General features: G+C 37.8%; 2 long non-coding RNA genes across 3 annotated transcripts; one reads left to right on the forward strand and one right to left on the reverse strand.

Annotated features, from left to right (window-relative positions):
• The first annotated feature begins 1,357 nt into the window (after positions 1–1,357).
• On the forward strand, positions 1,358–8,655 carry LOC134187929 (uncharacterized). Of its 2 annotated transcripts, none has more exons than XR_009971197.1 (4): positions 1,358–1,539; positions 3,222–3,310; positions 7,311–7,441; positions 8,620–8,655. It is a non-coding gene; the product is annotated as an uncharacterized LOC134187929 (long non-coding RNA). The 2 variants fall into 2 exon arrangements; XR_009971196.1 differs by lacking the exons at positions 7,311–7,441; positions 8,620–8,655 and adding exons at positions 6,524–6,596; positions 6,656–6,880.
• Positions 8,648–9,811, reverse strand: LOC134187928 (uncharacterized). Its single transcript, XR_009971195.1, has 4 exons — positions 9,484–9,811; positions 9,305–9,412; positions 9,177–9,230; positions 8,648–9,119 (listed from the first exon to the last, which is right to left on the reverse strand). It is a non-coding gene; the product is annotated as an uncharacterized LOC134187928 (long non-coding RNA).
• Positions 9,812–18,105: the final 8,294 nt, after the last annotated feature.

The raw sequence follows: 18,105 nt of genomic DNA on the forward strand, positions 1-18,105 counted from the left end.
AGAGCGGATGGGAAGGGGAGCGGATGGGGAGGGGAGGGGAGGGGAGGGGAGGGGATGGGGGATGGGGGAGGCTATAGCCCCCAAACATTCTGGGCGTGTCACTTCGCTTCAAGCAGAACTCTATGTTGACGATGGACAACGACGCTAGCTATATGTCTATGACAATATACATCATTATTTCAGTATGATAAAACCAGTGTCGAGAAGTTGTGGACACTTAATTAAATTGCGCATGACCATCACTTATTTAAGACGTCGCTATCCGGTAATGCAGAAGCCTAGCCATCAATTCTTTTTCAAGTAAGTGTTGTTAATTACGGTCGACAACCCAATTGACCGGAGAATAGAATCTCCTGCGGCTCCGCTACCTAATGATTTGCTTGCACTCCACGGTACTATCTCCACCGATTTATTCTATCTATTAATTAAAAAAACTATAGCTAGATCTATATTGCTCGCTAGATTGCGAAATGCTAAAATTGGTCAACATCGTTTGCACCGAATTGGTCTTCTAGATTCTATTGTCATCGAGATGCGATCTAATTTTGACGATCGCAACGAGCGATGACAACCTTTTTGGCACGGACTGTAACAGTGTTTCCACTCCTTTATACGCACATTGACGGTACTCAGTCCCACAGTTTATTTGCAACCTGAAATTGATGCTAATTTACTTAGATATCTACAAACTGAGAGCAAGAAAAGTAGAAAGGGGCGTGGCGTTGTGGGAGAAATGGGCGTGGTTTTCAGTCTAATTTATCTGCCCCCCCAAAACTTGAGGTACACGCTACGCCGGTGGAGTAGTTGTCGCGAAGAATCATGAATATCCACGCTATTTTCTTTCTAGACGTGCTACCTGTAAATGTATCTAAAATCCTACGTAGCGACTGTTGTTTCGCGTGACGGCAAAGTCCGTAAATAGTCTCTACTGAGTCATCATATACGGGTCATAAAATCGCTCCTGGCTACGTAATGTTAGACTCCCGTACTAGTAATGCATGAACCTCCATCGAGCGTCGCTTCAAATGAAAGCTACGAAGCAATACTCATTGGCAGTAGCTTCTATCCGGAGTGGAGCAAATTTATCTTCCCCCAATCAGTCTCGTGTACGTACGCAGAGTGTATCCAACACCGCAGCTGCCGACTGCTCCTTCTGTCGACCGTAGACAGGATAGAAGCCGGTTCTAATTTTTCCAAAGCTATAGCTAAAATTCTATATGTCTTTGTGTATCGCGTTACGTACATAATTTAGCTGTATGTACAGTACTGTACCGTGCAAATTTTTTTTTGGGGCCCCGTTGGGTGTGGCTTTGGCTGTTCCCGTATGCACTTCCTCGAGGTTTTCAGTGGTCTGGTAGTACGAGGCTCGGCAGTCAATGGACATCTTGCAACCGCGATTTTGACATAAACGAAGTGCTGTCTTTTTGCGCACCTTTCGAGCAGTAACCTGCGCCGTTTATTGAAAGGGGACCTCAGTCTTTGTCGTCTGCTGAACGTGGTTTTCTCGGCACAAATCAACTTCAATAAATTAGACGACAGGTAAAGTCATTTATAATTACTATTCTTCGCAGTTAAGCAAATTTTCATTTTTCATAAAATCTTTTTTTGGGTGCGATTTATGCGTCAATATTGACACTGTTGCATTCACTGCATACATCAAATCATGTACTATTTATTGCAAATTTATTTCCTGTGTGCAATTAATTATATAATATGCAGAAAAGTGCAAAGTACTCAGGTAATTTAATTCTATTTCACAACTACTAAGTTACTAAAAAGATTTATTAACAGATAAACACTCTAATAGGGTAGTATACAATTAAAATAACAGCATATGATATGTGTGTGTACACAATATTTACTAAGCATTACCTAGTTGGATAAACACGTACACAAAATATTGTACTCTAATAATCATTACTAAACGGATCATTTAATGTAAACAACATACTAATTACTAATGCATAGAATATGATGATGATGACGACGACATATTGATAACACTGCTGGTTGTCACACAGCTAGCTATTATTGAGGTAATCTATATTTAGAGCTAACATTGGTTTAAATTAAATTATGTTAATTAAGTTAAGTTAAGTTAATGACTTAGTTAAGTTGATGGTATCAGTCATTGTGTTGTGACACTTAAAGGTGTATACATTGGATATGCATTTTGGCAACTGGCATTATATTTCAAACTAGGCATTGGTTGTTATACAGTATATTATACAGTATATTATACAGTATATATACAGTATATTATACAGTATATTATACACTATATTATACAGTATATTATACAGTATATTATACACTATATTATACAGTATATTATGCAGTATATTATACAGTATATTATACAGTATATATACAGTATATATACAGTATATTATACAGTATATATACAGTATATTATACAGTATATTATACAGTATATATACAGTATATATACAGTATATTATACAGTATATATACAGTATATTATACAGTATATTATACACTATATTATGCAGTATATATACAGTATATATACAGTATATTATACAGTATATTATACAGTATATTATACAGTATATTATACAGTATATTATACACTATATTATACACTATATTATACACTATATTATACAGTATATTATACAGTATATATACAGTATATTATACACTATATTATACACTATATTATACACTATATTATACAGTATATATACAGTATATATACAGTATATTATACAGTATATTATACAGTATATTAGACAGTATATTATACAGTATATTATACAGTATATATACAGTATATTATACAGTATATTATACAGTATATTATACAGTATATTATACAGTATATTATACAGTATATTATACACTATATTATACACTATATTATGCAGTATATTATACAGTATATTATACAGTATATATACAGCATATATACAGTATATTATACACTATATTATACACTATATTATACAGTATATTATGCAGTATATTATACAGTATATTATACAGTATATATACAGTATATATACAGTATATTATACAGTATATATACAGTATATTATACAGTATATATACAGTATATTATACACTATATATACAGTATATTATACACTATATTGTGTGTGTGTGTGTGTGTGTGTGTGTGTGTGTGTGTGTGTGTGTGTGTGTGTGTGTGTGTGTGTGCAATGGTGTAAGGAAGTTGAAATAGAGTATTTGTACAGGGGAGAAGTCTAACAGAAGGCCTATCAGACAGGTGCCAACTGGTTCTTCTAAAGGCAGGAAAATCTTAGAGACTTGGCCAACGTCAGGGGTAACGGCATATTTAATACTTAATTGAATGTTACATGGAACTTAAATGCTGTTAGAATGGCTTTCATTGGCAGCTTAATTGTTTTTGTACAGTCTGAATTGCCTTTAGAATTCTCATGATATATGTTTGCAGCCAATGACTAGGAACCTTATATTTGCTTACTTTTACAGATAGTTGTATAGCCATTAGTCAAAGTGAAATTTGTTATGTTAATTAATTAATGGTGTACTCTACCTTGGACTTTGAACAATTTCTAAATGTGTTATTAAAAGAACCTATTTTTACATGTTGTTCTTACATGTTCAATTTCCTTACATGCTTTGCTGACGGAGAATTAGGCAAAGTATTCCTTGTACAATGCTTTTCTAAGACAAATAGTCTGCACAGTCGTTTCGACTAAAACTAATTTACTTACTTTTGCAAGAGCACAAACAAGAAAGAAATCATGCAATAAGGCAAACATTAGTAAAGTTTGTGAGTCACTGCTTTACTCAAATCAAAAATGCACAACTACCTGATGTAAACAAACTGAAGTTAGAACAAGTAACTGTATAATCAATCTAGACAAGAATCAAACAAGAGGAGGCAAACAATTATTGTGCGCTAGAGCACCACACTTTGCTTGATACCGGCCATTTTAGCAAGCGTTCTGTCTCCTATTATCAATACTTGTTTGAAGACTGTGAACTCTTTTTGACCGGAGCTTTCTTTTTGGTAGAGTGTGACGACATAAGTTTTTCATGTTGGTATTGTTTGATTTTCTCTGCATTAATGATGGACGACCAGCCTTAAGAGGTTTTCCTCCACCCTTTTTAATGGCTCGTCTGCTGACAGCTGTTGGTTGTACTGTAATGGTGCGTTTGTTGCTTCTGATCTTACGTCCGTGTCCCTTTCCAAACTTGTGCAGAGCAGATATTAACAATGGCTTTGTGTAAGATTTCTCTTTGCCATCAGCACCTCTAATTTTTTTGTACTGGCTGCAAAATTCTCGTATAGCTGTTGTAAATACAGTGTCTCTACTTGCCAATCCTTTCTTAATGTCTGTCATGACGTATGTCAAATCTGTTAGAGTGTCTTCAAAATTGCTAGAGGTGGTGTGGCTCTGATGCTGTTGTGGGTCTTCACTTGCATGATCAGATTCTGGTGATGCAGGTTCATAGTCAATAGTTGTTTCTTGGTCTTCAATTTCTGTGTGTTGAGAGCTTGGAAATGTTTCAGTTCTTTTACTCCACTCTGGTTGCATCCCTAGATCTTTCACATAGGTGTCTTCTTCTTTCTGGTGCAGATGGCTGTAGAATGCAACTGGTAGTGCTGCCTCTCCGATTGCTATTTTGGCATACAGCTGGCGGCCACATACTGATGATGTTGGTATTTTATTTAAAGAGTGACGTTTGTATTTTAATGAAGCTGCCAGCTGATGTCCACATGGCTGACCGTTTCTTCCTCTTGGACAGGTACAAGTTCCTACAGTCAAATCCACTTTCCATGTTTGTTGATTGTCTGTCCTACTTTGAACATGAAATACGTCATCTGAGTCAGTGGCTTGGATGGTATGAGATGAAACTGTATCTGCTGTACTACCTGAAATGGTAAATCGAAGAGCAACGAAGTTATCAAGACGATTGTTAGCCAGAGAAAGCAAACGCTGTTTGTAGTAGAGATCCATTGTTGTTGTAACAAATTGGAACATCTGGATACTGTTGTAGGCCTTCAGTCGATCAAATACTATATCTTTAGCAATGCGAATTGCTGCCTCAGAGTAGTTATTTGTGTTGTTTCCTCGAGTTATAAAATCTTTTCTAAGGCTAACACACCATTTCTCACGCCTTTCCCAATAGGACTGCAACCTGTTTCGAAACTTAATGTTTTGCTGAACTTTTACATTACTGTCAATTCTTTGTTTAGCAGCAAGCAACTTTTCAGAAGAATCTGCGAATAACAGCTCCTTTACCATGCTCATAAACAATAGTCTGTCATTACCAGCAACACCTGACGTTGAATTCCATAGCCACGGCCACGTGCTCTGCAAAAAATGAAAGGCACACAAAAACAGTGTAGCTTGAGGCCATGTTGTTTTCAAGGCTTGTCGCTCACTTGTTGAGTCATCAGTCATAAATCCCATGGACCCTATTTCTACTCCTCGACTAAAGAATGCGTCTGATGGCAAAACTGTTTTGAGAGTTTCAAAAGCCTGTGTTAAAGTTTCTACATCTTCTCCTGAAGTCATCACTACTGCTAATGGTACGGCTCCAGCAGCAGTTGCTGCACTTATGATAAAAACAGGGGTATTTAGCCTATCCATACTTGCAGTAGCATCGCAGAAGACCATTTCTCCTGCTTGTCGGACAAGCTTGTGTGCTCTTGCCATAAGAGGGGTAACGATGGCAAGAATAAATGGTTTCTCAAGTTGCTGCTGGTCCACCTTCGACTTAGAATATGCATGTTCTTGCAGTTTGCTGTCTCCATTCTGTCTTTGTTTCAGAGTGGCAGTGTACCTCTGTATATATGCTTGTCCACCATCAGCAGCAACAGTCTTGTTGTACCTGTTTACCTCATCGTCTAACCTCTCAAACATGGCCTTGCCATTTTCAGCTCCCACTGTAGATTCTCTCCAGTTTCGAAACAGCCTTTGGACATCTTGAACATTAGGATTTGTGGATCGATCAGCTAATAGTCTTTGGATATCTGGCTTTCCATCATGTTCCAATTGTAGATGTCTCACATGCTCATGCCTTGCACTGGATGCAGAATTTCCATTCTCAAATAGCCGTATGTATTCATCTTTGGTATCTTGTGACACTGGTCGAAAACTTAATGCATGTCCTGAGTGCAGTGGATGATTGTGGTTGAAGTGTAATTTGACAGAGCATGGATACTGTGGGTATTTTAAGGGATGTTGTTTTGCTAATACTGAAACAGACAGGTTGGATGGACATCCTGTTTTTTTGTCTCGTGTGCTTCTTTCACACCCTTCCTTTGGTGCACCAAACTTCTTGTCTCTGCTACTTGCTGTCATCTTTTTTGCGGGTTTCTTCTGTTTGTGCTGACAATGTCTAATTGTTTTGTATACCACTTTCTGTCCTTTCATCCGATATGAAGTTCCTTTGGTTACTCTGTATGTAGTTTCTGTTTTCTCTTCTAACTGCTGTATCCATGTTTGTGCATCAATTGCTGTGTCAATCGTCAACCACAGATGAACTTCAAATGCAATAGGTGGTGCACCAAGGAAACCTTCACTTTCAATTCTTTCAAATTTATCAATCTTGTAGGTGTACTTTTGTGGCAGGTAGTTCATCAACTGATGGAATTTGTCACAGTTGTCATCCACTCTGTTGTCTTTTATAGCTTTGATCTCATGTGGTACTTGAAAATTGTCGCTGACACTTTGGTTGTGGGTTGTCCTTCTTTTCTTCACAAGTGGTGGTATACAGTCATCGGCGGCTACTTGTTCTTTCTCCTGAGAGTCTGTCATGACTCCTAGAATGACAGGGAATAATGATAATTGTGATCTGTCTGATGACATAAATATGTGGAAGCCCCTCTATACAAGACACTTTACATAAACCAACGGATTAGTACACTGGGTAACATGATCATGACGTAGAAAATTAACCCTAGGAGATAATTTGATATATAGAGTCAATGTTAATTAACCAAAACTTATTTGATATAGCTACCGAAACAATATATTGGATTTACGTCGTTGTACATCGTGCACACATACCTGTCTAGCGAAGAGGTAGCTATCAAACACGACAAGGAATTCCGTGCTTCTATGCAGTCATGCACAAAAGAAACAAATAGAATTGGCGTCTTCACGTTTTGCCGCGTACACGTGAAAGACCCGGACGTGAACGTGAGTAGGCGTCAATTTGCTGCCACAATGATAGCTGTGTCCGTCAATCTGACATACCCACACAGAATGTGAAAACGAAGACTCCGATCAGTAAGTACTACTTTCGGTTTGTTGTTTCAAATGTGCGTTGTGTGTTTATCACAGGAAATTACCAGCTGATGAAGCTATAACTCTATCCATCTAGGTCATGAAGCATGCAGTGCAGTCTACGTCTATAACAACCAGCGCTATTACTTCACAACATGCTACATTACTCATTCAAAGTTTTGCTACAAGTAAGTTGGATGCGGTAGCTAAATAATTACTATCAGTTGAACAGCTGCTGATTTCTCCTAATAATTTCCCAGAAAATTAATATTTACAGGTGTCAGACAATAGGGGACTTAGTCGAGAGGAAATTATTTGAGACGGGGAAATTATTGTTTTATTTTTAAAAATTTAGTAACAGTAATAATTAATCCTCATAGTTGAGCTACAGCCACCTTTGTTAGCATTGCAAATGCTCCTTGACATAATCGAGCATTTCAAGTCATACATCCATTTCTGGCTTGTGTTGCCACAACACTTAATTAATTAAAGAACTTCTTAACCAATCCCATGCTGTGCAAGGAATGGGGAATTGCGGGGGAACTCTTGGCAAACCTATCAGGGAAGCTCCACATCCATTGCTTGCCAGCCAGCTCTCTTTCTTATGAAGATCCGTTCATAATGACTTAGAGAGTGGGTTCATTCTGAATACTCAAGGTAATCTGTGGCAATCAGTGGACAACGAGACAAGGAAAAGAGTCATGGTGTTGTCCTACATGGACTTCAAGAGCTGGATTAAACCTTAATTTATGTCTGATTATTCTTCTATTTATTTTTTTATATTTAATCTTCTATGCATGGCTACCTATTTTTACTTGTTACGCTTATGTATCTTGTCTTGCCTAGGGCACTGTACCTGTAGCGGTACAAATCAAAATATTATTATTATTATTATTATTATTATTATTGAATGAATGAATGATGAATGATATATTTGATTATATTTGATTATTATTATGTTGTGCTCAACCAGATCAGTCTGATTCATAAGGTCACTGGTAAGCACCGAAAGCAAACCCTGCCTCAGAGGTGCTTAGACCATCATGGCTGTCTAGACAGAAGACATGACTTTACGCAGGATCCGACTGGATCCAAGAAGCACTGTATTACTATTATTATTAATAATAATAATATTATTACTATTCAGGAGAGGTAATTACATTCACAGTGGGTGTATACTAAGGGAATTATACAGGCATGGAATTAATCAGGAACGAATTATTTGGAGAAATACGGTACCTCATCAAACAGTCTGCTTGTGCTCATGTCTTGAACTTAATATACATTGTGGTATGTTAGCGAATTGAATAAATTCTCATTTAATTCAATAGCTGTTGTCTACGTTTTGACTGCATCATGTGTATAGATGCTGATCTGCATCCTGTGAGAAAGAAATAGCGACTGCTGCTGTTGCACATACACAATGGAAGTTGCCTATTACAAGTCACAAATTATAGATCTGACCACAATGTTTGGACGTTATTATAATTATAGTTCTAACAAGAGTCAGATGACTCATGATTATTTGTGGACATCCAATGCATATGCAAGATAAGCAGTGACAAACATTTTATTGCTAAAGGCAATGTAATACTCTGTCAAAGTATAGTTATCTAAAGTCACATCTGAAGTCACAACTGTCGTCTTGGTACAACTAGCAACTAAGACTACTTTCATCACTCTCATTTCTGTAGTAGTGCAGGTTTCACTGATCATGACTCCTTCTTCTAGTTAGACCATGGCTTCAAATGAACTCATAACAAGTAGCAGACATCAACTCATTGTTAATTAATAATGTTGACAAAGAATTTCAGCCAAACAACTTTCAGCTGGCTGGCAACAGATCATTTTAGAAGTATTAAGGACCTGCATAACAATTGTGCTTTAATTCTACAATTTCTCTTACGGGTCATTTTGCCTCACCATGTTGATTTTGCTATTGTCTCAAATACATGGTGTCTTTCAAGTGTCATCAACCTACAGTTGTATCATCAAAGTACACAGATTCAAGACAGGCAAATGGTTATCACAAATATCCATATTAAACATACCAGTAATGTGACATAGCCAACAAAAGGACAATTAAACACCATGCTTGGCTACCTGGATTATTTCAGTACCAGGTGTAGCTTGATGGCCCAGGTAACGCTCTCACATTTCTAAGTACAACCACACATGTTAGGTTCTGCCATAGCTGCCACATTAACATGCAGACTAACATATACCGTACTTCACATGGCCATTAGTAATGGTCAGAACACCCAGAATGCAGCAAGCCAGACAGTTCTTGTCGACAACAACAGTCACAGACCTTGTCCACCCCAATGAAATACCAGTTACTCAATATATACACTAGAATCAAATGAGGCAAAGATGGGAGTTTCTTGTCCAAGAAATTATCATCTATCTCATCATTGCTAGGACGATAGTAGTTCGTGCATTAATGTGTCTTGAATGTACCAATGCTATGAGATGACACTTTTCCAATTGAGTAAACAGCCATATGAATACACACACACACACACACACACACACACACACACACACACACACACACACACACACACACACACACACACACACACACACACACGGACACACACACACACACACACACACACACACACACACACACACACACAATATACTGTATAATATAGTGTATAATATACTGTATAATATACTGTATAATATACTGTATAATATACTGTATAATATACTGTATAATATACTGTATATATACTGTATAATATACTGTATAATATACTGTATAATATATTGTATAATATACTGTATAATATACTGTATAATATACTGTATAATATACTGTATATATACTGTATATATACTGTATAATATAGTGTATAATATAGTGTATAATATACTGTATAATATACTGTATATATACTGTATAATATACTGTATATATACTGTATATATACTGTATAATATACTGTATAATATACTGTATATATACTGTATAATATACTGTATAATATACTGTCTAATATATTGTATAATATACTGTATAATATACTGTATAATATACTGTATATATACTGTATATATACTGTATAATATAGTGTATAATATAGTGTATAACATAGTGTATAATATACTGTATATATACTGTATAATATACTGTATAATATACTGTATAATATACTGTATAATATACTGTATAATATACTGTATATATACTGTATAATATACTGTATAATATACTGTCTAATATATTGTATAATATACTGTATAATATACTGTATAATATACTGTATATATACTGTATATATACTGTATAATATAGTGTATAATATAGTGTATAACATAGTGTATAATATACTGTATATATACTGTATAATATACTGTATAATATACTGTATATATACTGTATAATATACTGTATAATATACTGTATATATACTGTATAATATACTGTATAATATACTGTATAATATACTGTATAATATACTGTATAATATACTGTATAATATACTGTATAACAACCAATGCCTAGTTTGAAATATAATGCCAGTTGCCAAAATGCATATCCAATGTATACACCTTTAAGTGTCACAACACAATGACTGATACCATCAACTTAACTAAGTCATTAACTTAACTTAACTTAATTAACATAATTTAATTTAAACCAATGTTAGCTCTAAATATAGATTACCTCAATAATAGCTAGCTGTGTGACAACCAGCAGTGGTATCAATATGTCGTCGTCATCATCATCATATTCTATGCATTAGTAATTAGTATGTTGTTTACATTAAATGATCCGTTTAGTAATGATTATTAGAGTACAATATTTTGTGTACGTGTTTATCCAACTAGGTAATGCTTAGTAAATATTGTGTACACACACATATCCTATGCTGTTATTTTAATTGTATACTACCCTATTAGAGTGTTTATCTGTTAATAAATCTTTTTAGTAACTTAGTAGTTATGAAATAGAATTAAATTACCTGAGTACTTTGCACTTTTCTGCATATTATATAATTAATTGCACACAGGAAATAAATTTACAATAAATAGTACATGATTTGATGTATGCAGTGAATGCAACAGTGTCAATATTGACGCATAAATCGCACCCAAAAAAAGATTTTATGAAAAATGAAAATTTGCTTAACTGCGAAGAATAGTAATTATAAATGACTTTACCTGTCGCCTAATTTATTGAAGTTGATTTGTGCCGAGAAAACCACGTTCAGCAGACGACAAAAACTGAGGCCCCCTTTCAATAAACGGCGCAGGTTACTGCTCGAAAGGTGCGCAAAAAGACAGCACTTCGTTTATGTCAAAATCGCGGTTGCAAGATGTCCATTGACTGCCGAGCCTCGTACTACCAGACCACTGCAAACCTCGAGGAAGTGCATACGGGAACAGCCAAAGCCACACCCAACGGGGCCCCAAAAAAATTCGCTGTACTGTACCGTATCGGTAGTTGGCAACGCGCGTTAGCAAGGAAGTCCCGTACGTAACACGCGCACTACTCTTCACGTTTGTGCATACTACGGCAGCAAGATTGGATGCTCGTAGATTTTCAGGTAGCGCTACTTGAAATACAACGTTTCTGTTGTTTCTGATCAAAAATTGACGTCTTTCTAGCTAGATGTTCTCTCATGTCGAACAGCGCGTAGTGATTGGCTGCCCGGCCATTGTCCCTCGTTGCCGCGTGCGACACAAAAAAGAATAATGCGGCGTGATTGGTCACTCGCTTGCATACCATACATTACTGAAGTGTGACACCCATATATGGTCATTTTTTGGTGTACATAGTCAGCCAGCCAGCCACAGAAATTTGGGGCAAATAGAACCCCGCTAGTATACCGTTCCTCGCAAGTCACGTGACTTTTTCAAAGTCCCGTTCCTTTGACTCGTAGCGTTCAATGATGTTTACATGCACAATGTAAGTGTATATATGTCTAGCTTACATGTAACAGTCAGCCCTCCCACTTGTTTTTGCATCATTCACTGCTGTGATGCCACCTTCCCAACATCTTCTCCAAATACTTCATTTGCTTGAGCTTTCAGTCCCAAGTCAAGTAATGCTTTGATTAGTAAATGACGATGAGCGTTAACACCAAGTTGGTTTCTCCAGATCTCCAACATGGTTTACCTTGAACCAATAGAGAACCAGAATTCTGAAATGCTATTGCTCTGATTTCTCCTGTAGTAAAAAGGTCTGGAGCTATAATTAATGCAACATCTTTCCAATGTGCTTTTATGCTTATAGCAAGACGACTCAATTAACCCTCTTGATGTCACCTCAATCAGTATCATTATAAACTGCAAGTAAATTTGAAATATAACAGTCGTTAATTATTGCAATACATTGCAATAATTGCAAATATATCACTTACACGCACACATGCAGCAGTTAATATCTGCCATATTGATCACAACATTCTTCTCATATATTTCTGTGTAGTCAGCACTTGTGAGATTGAGCGCCGGTTGGTCCAGTCACATGCTTCCTTCACAATAATCTGACACTTTGGATCAAACACCACTCCTCTTGTGTTCGGCTCATCAAGATTGAACTTCTGCAGAGTGAGAGATTTTGTTAAGCTCCATTAATTGCTACAAGCTGCCTAATGAAGAGCAGTTTGATGAGAATTATTTGTAGCAAGCACATCAGCATTGCATGCAATCCAACAAATGTTGAACTGTTGATGTTAAAGCAGCCTCACATGCCAAGTGTAGTGGTTGGTTTCCATCTTTATCCACTGCATCAATCTTGGCATTATGTTTTAGTAAAATAGAACACAATTCAGGACAGTCTTTCTCTCCACCAGCTGCTGTATGTATTGTGTTTGTCCATCTTCATTCAATGCATTTACATCTGCTCCACAATCCACTAACATCTGGACAATCTGAATGTAACCTCTTCTACCTGCTATGTGTAAAGTGCGGTTACCATGACGATCTGCTACATTCACATTTTTATTTGTTATCAGTGGACATGCAACACACAGAGGGAGAGTCGAGAGCTCTGTGAAGAGGAGTTTGACCTTCATTATTGACAGAAGTAACATCAGCTCTGTGAACTAACAGTTGACAGATATCAATACGATGACAAGCAGCAGTGAAATGAAGGAGCGTATTTCCATTCCTGTTTGTCTGACTGACCTTCGCACCTCGTGACAGCAACAATGAGCAAATATCTGACTTTCCATGCCAGGCAGCCCAGTGTAGAACTGTTGTTCTCAACCTACTATCCACATCATTCACACTCCCTCCTTAGCTTGTTCAACCAGTCGTCAAACATTCTTCCAGTCTTCCTTACTTGCAGCTTCAGCGACATTTTGTTCCAGTTCACTAGCAACACGATCACACAACACAATCACATATTTATCGACATCTCTCAAACACGTCCTAAAACCATACTCATGCTGCATGACACCGCGCATGCACTGACACAACTCCAACTCCACCATCTCCAACATAAAAACCACAACTGCAACAGCTAGACTCAACTTCTGCAACACCTCCAACACAACACCCACTAGTAGAGATCATATACCCGTAGACAGAATTCTGCTATTAAGAATTCCCAGACGGAAACCATGAAACTAGTGATCTAACGCTATACTTTCAAGACAAAGACTAAAAACAAGAAACACAGAGGCCTCCAGCTAAATGGCGCGAGTGATCTATCCGACGTTCAAATAATGACTTCAATAATTCGTACGTGGAGACTCTGTATTTCGTCATTCCCGGATGTTTAATGCTGAGAGGAGCTTCTTTACGAAGCGTACGTAACGCTGATCTCATCATCACTGCACTGTCGAATGGACGACAAGCTTCTCATTGCGCATGCACTAAAGACAAAGGTCAAACGACCAGGTGCATCTGTGGAGGAGCTGCCATGAGCGGAAAGACGTACGTACTTGCACATCTGGAAATTACAGACAGATGGACAGACAAATAGACAAGTAGACAGACAGATGGATAGACAAGTAGACAGACAGATGGATAGACAAGTAGACAGACAGATGGACAGACGAGTAAACAGACAAATGGACAAACAAATAGAAAGACATATGGACATACAAGTACACATACATATGGACAGACAAGTAGACAGACATATGGACAGACAAGTAGACAGACAGATGGACATACAAGTAGACAGACAGATGGACAAACAAGTAGACAGGCAGGTAGACAGACAAATAGACAGACAGATGGACATACAAGTAGACAAACAGATGGACATACAAGAACACATACATATGGACAGACAAGTAGACAGACATATGGACAGACAAGTAGACAGACATATGGACAGACAAGTAGACAGACAGATGAACAGACAAGTACACATACATATGGACAGACAAGTAGACAGACATATGGACAGACAAGTAGACAGACATATGAACAGACAAGTAGACAGACAGATGGACAAACAAGTAGACAGACAGGTAGACAGACAAATAGACAGACAGATGGACGTACAAGTAGACAAACAAATGGACAGACAAGTAGACAGACATATGGACAGACAAGTAGACAAAAGATGGACAGACTAATAGACAGGCAGATGGACATACAAGTACACAGACAGATGGACAAACAAGTAGACAGACAAATGGACAAACAAGTAGACAGACAGATGGACAGACTAGTAGACAAAAAGATGAACAGACAAATAGACAGGCAGATGGAGAGACAAATAGACAAGTAGATGGACAAACAGATGGGGACACAAGTAGACAAACAGATGGACAAACAAGTAGACAGACAGATGGACAGACAAGTAGACAAACAGATGGACAGACAAGTAGACATACAGCTGGACAGACAAGTAGACAAACAGATGAACAGACAAATAGACAGACAGATGGACAGACAAATAGACAAATAGATGGACAAACAGATGGACAGACAAGTAGACAGACTGATAGACAGACAAGTAGTAGACAGACAGATGGAGCAGGCATTTGGAGAAAGACAAACAGCTAGATGAACATTAATTTAACTATAAAAATGGACTGATGGATAGATGTAGAGATAGAAAGACAGACATACAAATGGAGATGGACAGACAAGTAGACAGACAGGTCAGCACGCACATGAACACTACAGACATGGAGACATACACATAGACAAATCGATGAACAGGCAGTTAAACAGACAGATGGACGGAGTTATGAAAGATGAATAGATCTGCATTGAGCATGCAGGTACGTGCACATGCAAGAATGATAACAGAAAGATAACACTGTAGGTATATACTAAATATGCAGGTGGTATGTGAGAGTGACATGATTATAGTATGTATCCATAGTGTAATGGGTACACGTACGTAGATCGAACAAAACGCCAACCTACACCACCAGATCAACAGATGAATTGACAGACATAGGTAGACCGGATCCAGTGTTTTTAACAACAAACAGACAGACAGGAAAGAAAGAACAATAATTGTAGGGCACACAGACATACATAGACACAAAGTGCTGGTTGTATTTTTACAATTTTATAAATATTGAGAGTACAAGGTATTGGGTTGGGAGACGAGCATGAGGTTATACTTATACAGATGAGTTGTTGTGGTTAGTCAATCTAGACTAGCAAATGAGGCAGATAATCAGCAAACATACAAGTACCTCAGTTAAGTGGACAGACACATACATACAGACAGACAGATTGGTGCGTATACAGAAAGACAAACAAATAGACAAACAGACAGACAGACAGACAAATAAAACAACAAGAAAAGCATACAGGCAGACAGACAGACAGCTGAATGCGTTAACTATCTACATTTCTCTAGTTCTTTTTTCTTTGTAGTATGTTGTGCGCCCTAAGTTTTTGCTCTATTGTTTCTGTCAGTATTGTGGGTCAAGCGTTTGGTGAGGGACTCTCTTGTCACACAAAACAGGGAGACAATATCATCACAGAGAGAGTATGAAAGCGCATATCTGTTCACACACACACACACACACACACACACACACACACACACACACACACACACACACACACACACACACACACACACACACACACACACACACATACACACTGACACACACACACGCGCGCACGCACACACACACACACACACACACACACACACACACTGACACACACACACACACACACACACACACACACACACACACACACACACACACACACGCACACACACACACGCGCTCGCGCGCGCACACATGGTATACAAGCATGCACACTAGTTATATTAACTACCTCAGATTTAGTGTACACTGTAGCGTGTTTTTAGGTTGACAGAATAGTAATTTGATATTTTTGTTTGAGTGCCACGATTTGTTTCTGCTATTTATGTATTGCTCTACTTGTTTGCAACCATTATATAGCAACACTTTGTCGCTTCTACAAGAACAATTTATTCAAACAACTGAGAATCAGGAAGAAGAAATAATGGCCATCGAGCAGCAGACATGTACAGCTATTAGTAAGTTACTGATTTGTTGATATTAATTATTTATTGTTGATGTTGTTTGCTTGTGGCAGATTTGAAGAGCGTTTTGTACCTGGTCGATATTGGTCTGTAATACTTAGTGCCACTTATGGTTTGTTTGGTATTGGCTCTTCTTGCTTAGTCATTTGGTATGTTTCTATTCTATTTTGGGTTACTGTATGCCCAATGGATGGGTGGGTAGGCGGACGAGTAGAAATGAATGCGTCCAGACAATTGGGCAGAAAGATGATGTAGTCAGGCTTGTATGCACATGAATTGGTGGAAGGATGGGTGATGGGTGAAAAATGGATGGACTGTGACAGATGGACAGACATGATGACAGACAGATGGGCAAACGTACAGACAAATGACTAGCCATGCATCTAGCAGTACAAGAAGTGGAAATGATGATACATGCAGATGAATCTGAGCTAAACAAGATCAGTGAATGATCGCATAGTTGGTCAGTACAAAATGTCGACCTACAACAATACAACAAACTGATTTATTTTAGTATTGGGTCTAGATGCATTTTCTTTTCTATTACAGCTGGCTAAAGGGTAAAGCACTGCTCAGTGCTATTAGAACTGCTTTGCTGAGTGCATCTGTGCCTAGAGGGAAAAAGTCCAACACAAAATGAACTTAACTTGTATGAGTAGATCTTACGAAGACAAATCGATCGGTATAAGTTACTCCGTTATCTTCGCTTTTGTATACGAGGACGAGCGATGTTTCTGTGATGTCCAACGCCCACGCGCCTGCTCCGCGCTTCCTGGTCGATTAACTAAGCTTCGCCACTGCGAACGAATCAATACGTTTACGGAGGACTGCTACAGATATATCGAGAATACCGAATGTGAATGCAAAGATATTATGAAGATCTGCCTTCTTGCAGTCAGTGGTTCCTCTCTAAAGTAAAATGGTGTCTGTAGAGCTGTTTTCCCGCCAGACTTTGAAGCAGAATTCCTCAATACCACGGCTTACCTAGAGAACGCGCTTGTGCTTGAGTATTTGTTTATCCTTGTTCTTTTAATATCCGAAGAGAAACGTTCAGCGCGCAGTCTGGCGTGTGCAATAGAGGATGATCCTATTTCTACATCCGGGGTTGTAACCTTCTACCAATCAGCGGCAGACCGGATGTGAAAACTAGGAACGTCCTCTGTTGCACACGCCAGACTGCGCGCTGAACGTTTCTCTTCGGATATTAAAAGAACAAGGATAAACAAATACTCAAGCACAAGCGCGTTCTCTAGGTAAGCCGTGGTATTGCGGAATTCTGCTTCAAAGTCTGGCGGGAAAACAGCTCTACAGACACCATTTTACTTTAGAGAGGAACCACTGACGGCAAGAATATCTTCGCATTCATATTCGGCAATCTCGATA

The sequence above is a fragment of the Corticium candelabrum genome, chromosome 12, assembly GCF_963422355.1.
Source record: "Corticium candelabrum chromosome 12, ooCorCand1.1, whole genome shotgun sequence".
NCBI lineage: Eukaryota > Metazoa > Porifera > Homoscleromorpha > Homosclerophorida > Plakinidae > Corticium > Corticium candelabrum.